Raw genomic sequence first — 6,727 nt, forward strand, 5'->3', positions numbered from 1 at the left:
AAGCAACACATTGCTCACTTTGTAGAAACTTGTGAGAACGCAGGGACTCAAGGAGGCCTCCTTGTAAAGCAATTTGTCCGTTCGCTCAAAGGAAATGCCTTTGATTGGTATACAGACTTAGAACCCGAGTCAATCGACAGTTGGCAACAACTCGAAAGAGATTCTTGACCGATTCTATAGCACGCGTCGTACAGTGAGCATGATAGAGCTTACTAATACCAACAGTGGAAAGATGAGCCCGTCATTGATTACATCAATCGGTGGCGTTCTTTGAGCTTAGATTGCAAGGATAGACTTTCTGAAATTTCTGCATAGAGATGTGCATCCAAGGCATGCATTGGGGACTTCTTTACATCCTTCAAGGGATAAAGCCTCGAACATTTGAAGAGTTAGCAACTCGTGCACACGACATGGAGTTGAGTATTGCTAGCCATGGAAGTACAACCCTCCATACCTGAGGAAAGCAAGAGGGAAGTAAGGAGGAATGATAGGAATGCAAAGTTAGCCTCAAAGACCCAATGGTTGTTAACACTACCGAAATCAAGGTTCCAAGAAGATGAGCGAAGGCAAATGAAAAACAGCTTGAAGAATGGCAAAAGAACGAAGTGCGTCGCCTAACTTTTAAGGAACGTGAGCAAAAAGTATATCGTTTCCCGATGAAGATGTGCCAAACATCTTAGAACAATTATTGCAATTGAAGCTGATTGAATTGCCAGAATGCAGGCGACCACAAGACATAGGGAAAATTGATGACCCTAACTATTGCAAATATCATCGCGTCATTGGCCACCCAATCCAAAAATGCTTCATCTTCAAAGAACAAATCATGAAGCTTGCCAAAGAAAACAAGATTGATCTAGACTTCAATGAAGTTGTCGGTCAACCATGTGACCGTTGCTTGTGATATACTTCCAACTCTCAAACAGGGGGCAAACACCAACCAAGCGTACAAGTTGATCAACAATGATGATGCAAGGATCGGCCCCATCAATGGGAAGTTTCTTAAACACTTCTACGCTTAAAAATCAAGGATTGCTCCTTGGCAAGAGCTTAAACTGCCCACTGTAATGCTGCAAGGGTACATGATGTCTTCCCATTACCTTTGAAAGCATACCAATAAAGAGAAATTAATCCCACTCTATGTCACCAATTGCTAGTGTGCGTAGTGGTTGGATGCCCAAGTCGCCCTTGAGAGGTCTCGGGTTCGATCAGTGGTGATACCCACTATTACACACTGAGCCTCCTTTTTTGCAAAAAAATCAACAAAAAAAAAAAAAAAAAAAACCATTTTGAACTACGTAATGACTTGATCCCTTTCCGGGTACGTAGGCAACTTGGTATCATTTACTAAGTTCAGTCACATGAAAAAGAAGAAGGATTGCCAGTCTAGCTTAAGGAATTTTTCAAAGGTCATCAATATGCTTTTGAGATCCTTTAATTGGCAGGCGTTGCTTAGGATCAGTCAATTGTTCACTACATGATGCTCGAAGATCATTGTGGTGGAAAACGGCAGCTGCAAAGAGTTGGTGCTACTTAGCTTTCCTTGAACTAATGATAAACATAAGTTAGTTCTTGGTTGTGGAGTAAAATAAAATCTTCAACCTCTTTTGCAAAAAAAAAAAATGAAGTCTTCATGGCATTGCCCCTCTTCTGTGGACATCCTCCCATGTCTCTAAAGTATGTTTTGCATCACTTATCTTCTGAGGGCATCTTCTTGTACCTTGCAAGTCTAAGCTACATCGTCTCTCTTCTAGGTTGTGCCACTTCACAACTCCGAAATTTGAACCACATCATCTCCCTTCTGAGTGGTGCCGTTTCACATCATGTCTCTGAAATTTGGACAACGTCACCTTCCTCCAGCATTTAAAGTTGGTGTTGAAGTTGGTGTTGCGTCATCTCTCCTCTAAGGGCATGTTCGTGCAATATCAAAGTCTTGGCGGCATTCTTCTCACATCTTCAAGGTTTTATTGGCATCTCTTTGCACCCTCAAAGCTTGATGGGAGCTTCTTGAAACTTCAAGATTCTGTTGGCATCATCTTTGCATCTTCAAAGTCTTGGTAGGAGCTTCTTGAAACTTAAAGGTTTTATTGGCATCTCCATGCATCTTCAAAATCTTAATGAGAGCTCCTTTCATCTTCAAAGTTTTGGTGGCAATCTTCTTGAAACTTCAAGGGTTCGTTGGCATCTTCAAAGTCTTAATGAGCTCCTTGCATCTTCAAAATCTTGATGACATCTCTAAAATCTTGTTGTCTGGCGATAATACTATGTACCCTTGATGTTTGAATTTTGTCGCCTTTAAAAATTGGCGCTAATGCAACTTCAAAGGCCAATATTGGTGCGACTTCAGTACAGATGAAGTGTTGACGAGATGTCATGGCAAAGATGAATATTGGCATGGCTGCGGCGCAAGTGAAGTATTGACGTGGCTTCATGTTGAAAAGGCTTCATTAAAAAAGACGAGTGCAAATATTGCTTCAGTAGACAAGTAATGGTGATGCTTCAATGCAAATGCAAGAGTTGGCCCAACTTCATGACAAAGACAAGTGTGGATCACCTTCATACAAAAACAAGTGCTAGCATTACTTCATTGCCTACATCAGAGCCAGTACGACTTCAAAGACAAGTATTGGTGATAACATTGTTGCCTGGCTGAATATCCTCATAGAAACATTGTTGCAAAAACTCATGAGATGGCTGCGTTGAAAAGACAAGTATTGGTGCGGCTTAATTGCCAAAGAAAACTGTGCTGCAAAACAAAAACAAGCAACAAAAAAAATTTGTCAGGAAAAGGTTTCATAGCACATGAAAAAAAAAAAAATCAAATCAAATCTTGAAAGCTGGAGAAGAAGACTGAAGGCTAGAAACCAATCTCACATCTTATATAGAGAATGGAGCCGGTGGAAGAAAAAAACAAAAGAATAAAAAGAAGCTATATTCACGTTTCAAAAATGTGAAAACAATTGAAGTTAAAAGTCAGACTTTGCAAACTTAAATGCACTCAAAATCAAAGAAGTCTGCACCAAATTTTGTGAATAAAAGAAGACATTTAATGAAGAGAGTCAGAAAATGGTGGCTCATCACCCACTTCACGACCTTCAAGTCTAAACACAGTTGCCGCCTTGTCAGAGCTGTTGAAAAGCCACATAAGTCCAACAATGACCGCATCCTTTTCTAACAAATTTGTGCAAATCAGTTCAGGATTTCACAAAACTGAACACACAGGGATCTTCTACAAACAAAGATCTACAAAGACCCAGAGAAAATCAAACTCAGTAGACTATCCACGTGCTCCCATGCGCGGCCACGAACTCACAGTGACCAACGGAGTAGTTTTTCAAAATCTGTGCAAATCTGTTCAGGATTTCACAAAACTGAACCCACAGGGACCTTAAACGGACTTCGATCTACAAAACCCAGAAAGATCATCATCAACGGAGCTACCACGCGCCGCCACGCGCCGCCACAAGCTCGCCGTAACCAACTGTTTAATTTCTCAAAACTGTGAAAATATGTTCACAATTTCAGAAAACAGACAATACCATGATCTTCTACGGCTTTAGATCAACAAAACCTAAAAATTTCAGGCCCAAAGGACCATCCACGCGCCGCCACGCGCCGCCAGTAGTGGCTGCTTCAAGATCACGCGCTTCCACGCGCCTCCAGACTTCGTCACGCCCTTTCACGCGCCGGTAGCTCCTCACGCGCGTGCACGCGCCACACGAGCCACGCGCCTCAGCTCCGTGACGTCATGCATGACGTCATCTTACCCGGTTTGACTGACCCAGTTTGACCCGGTCCGACCCAGAAAATCCGACCCGATCCAAACCGCCATAAAAAAAAAAAAAAAAAAAAAAAAGGAAAAAAAAAAATAAATATATATATATATATACTTTGACCAAAAATTCAAAATTTTCAAGACGGGCCTGTCCCACTCAGTTTTTCGAGTACATTCCGATTTTGGGATCCATTTCTTCATTCGAGACTCGGAAATTGTGCAAACGTCCAATTTCAAAAAAGTTGACTTTTGCGAAAATGTTGACCGAAAGTCAAAATTTTAAGACGGACCTATCTTGCTCAATTTTTCGCGTACATTCCAATTTTGGAGTCCGTTCCATCATTTGAGAGTCGAAAATTGCACAAATACCTCAATTCTAAGCTAGTTGATTTTTGTGTTGAATTCAACCCAAAGTCAAGATTTTCGAGCCAGACTTGTCTTGCATAGTTTTTCGTGACTTGGAAATCACCAATCTAATTCACATCTTCGAAGCACTGACAATGTCCAAAACTAAAGCTCTCGATATCAAATTTGAGATTCATCCATCTAGTTTGGATCCCCTCAAGGTTATTCTCCAGTCTTCATCAAGGCTACCCTTTTAAAGGTACAGATGAACTTTCACAAGTGTGTCTTAAACTTGAAATCACATTGGGTCACCTGTCCAACTACCATTCCCCCTTCGGTGCCAAACATTCCCACCTACCGTTCGGTGCCTACCGGTCGGGAATCTACCATTCTCACCAAAAATTCTCATCCACCGGTCTCACCAAAAATTTCATCCGCCATTCTCAACTACCAACCTACCATTCTTCATTTCTCCACTATAAATAGAAGGGCCGGGTTCAAAAAAAAAAACTCATCCAGAAAAACACTGAGTCATGAAATGAAGATTTGCTTCTTTCAAATTTTCGAGTCCTCCTTCTCATAGTCATTTCTCACTATGGCTTCATCATCCTTAACACTCAGCAACCAATATCGTTTCATAATCAGTTTGAAACCGACCCTCTCATGGTTCGGTAGAAACCCTCTTCACGGCATCATTGTAGTTTTGAGATCCAAACAAATTTTGTTTCTCCACCTAACAACCACCTTTGTCCATAAAGTTATTCATAACAAGCCTGCATCGACCTTCCATGCTTCCGTGGATTTGGTTGGCCAGGACATCCAAGTCCAGCAGAGACACCGGTTCCTAATCTTAGGTCTCCCACAGTCTCTTTTCAATTGTTTGGCCTTCCAACAGAAGCAGCGGTTCGAAACAAACAGCAACTTGGCTGGTTTTTAAGGCCTGAATCACAAGTTAGCTCCATCTTCTACTTTGTTGTGCTTTCCCAACAAATGTCAATAGGTGAAGATGGTAAAAGTGTTGGGGTATCCTACAAATTGTCTTTCATCCAACACTTGAAACGACCTCCGGGCACCAACTCATCAGAGTTTGGCCTTTGGGGCTGGTAAAGGGTTGCTAAAGCCATATTCTATGTTCCCATCAGCATGGGATCCAAAGGTCATTGTTGCTGGTACCTCAAAACACACTTTCTGGAATTACTCCAACTTAAATTCAACTTGAAGTATTTCAGAATGAACTTTTCTGAATTACTTCAACTTAACGTCTGTCAGTATGGTCCCATTACGCACGCACATTCAATGACCTACTGTCAGACCACATGCAAACATACAGCCACCCCATTTTCAAAGGTGTATCTCCTAGAAACACCTACACCAGAGGGTTCCCGACATACAGGATCAGAACCATGGTGGCGTATGTTTCACCCATTCGCTTTGCTTCTTCCCATCTTCTACACCATGTGATCGCTGCCAATGATCCAAAAACACTCTTCTGAAGTTACTTCAACTTAACCTCTGCTGAAATGAATCGATCCTGCAAGAACATCCAACTTCTTGCAAATAACTTTCGGCCTCACCAACCCACTCCGAGTACCATGGAACACTCCTCTGAAGTTACTTCAACTTAACCTCTGCTGAGAAGGTTCAGTCATGCAAGTACATTCAAATACAGGCAGACCCCTTTTCGGTCTTACCAAATCCTTTCATATGGGTGGGTCTACTCCTCGAAAATTATCTCATCCTTCTGAAAGCTCCGCCACCTTCAATTACTTCATTTGAAGAGCCAAGAGTAAAAGGTTTATTTTCGAAACTCGTTCTCACACCACACTCTGAAACTGTGTGTGTGAACGAGTCTCGAGGGGGCATTTGTAGAGAGGAAAAATTCCCGACCTATCACAAGTTGACACGTCACACTACCAACTCCACAAAATACAGCCAATTACAAAGCGCCACATATTGCTGCTAGTTTTGCTATCACTATTCAGAAACCAACAGAAATTTGTCAAGTGTCATGCAAAGACCAATCACACATCATCGCACGTGTAAGCGATGACATAAGCAGTCTCGCACGTGTAAGCAATGACACAATCAGTCAGCACGTGCAGGCAATGACATAAGCAGACCAATCAAGCTCTGCCACGTGTCACCAATCAAGCGCTGCCACGTGTCACCAATCAAGCTCCGCCACGTGTCACTTACCTACCCCTAAACTCCTATAAATAGAAGCCTTCCTAAGGCATTTAGAAGGGGATCAGATTTGAGGAGATCCAGGAGATTTGGAGAGGGGATCAAGCCATTGGAAGCACTCAGAAGTCTAGAAACTCTGCCGGAACCAAGCTCTAAAGCCTCTAAGAACTTCAAGAACTTCAACTTCGAATACGAAGAACATTCGAACGAAAATCATCCAAATCATCCGCCTAGATCCAAAAGTTTACTGGAATCAAGCTCAAAAGCCTCCAGAAACATCAACAAACCACAAAACAGTGAAGCTCTACGGATTCAAGCCTCTAAAGCCCCGAAGAACTTCACCACAAACCTTCGAATACAAGAACATTCGAAGAGGAATCATCCAAATCATATTCCTAGATCTCAAAGTTCACTGGAATCAAG

Source organism: Quercus suber, unplaced genomic scaffold (assembly GCF_002906115.3).
Source record: "Quercus suber isolate HL8 unplaced genomic scaffold, Cork oak 2.0 scaffold_136, whole genome shotgun sequence".
NCBI lineage: Eukaryota > Viridiplantae > Streptophyta > Magnoliopsida > Fagales > Fagaceae > Quercus > Quercus suber.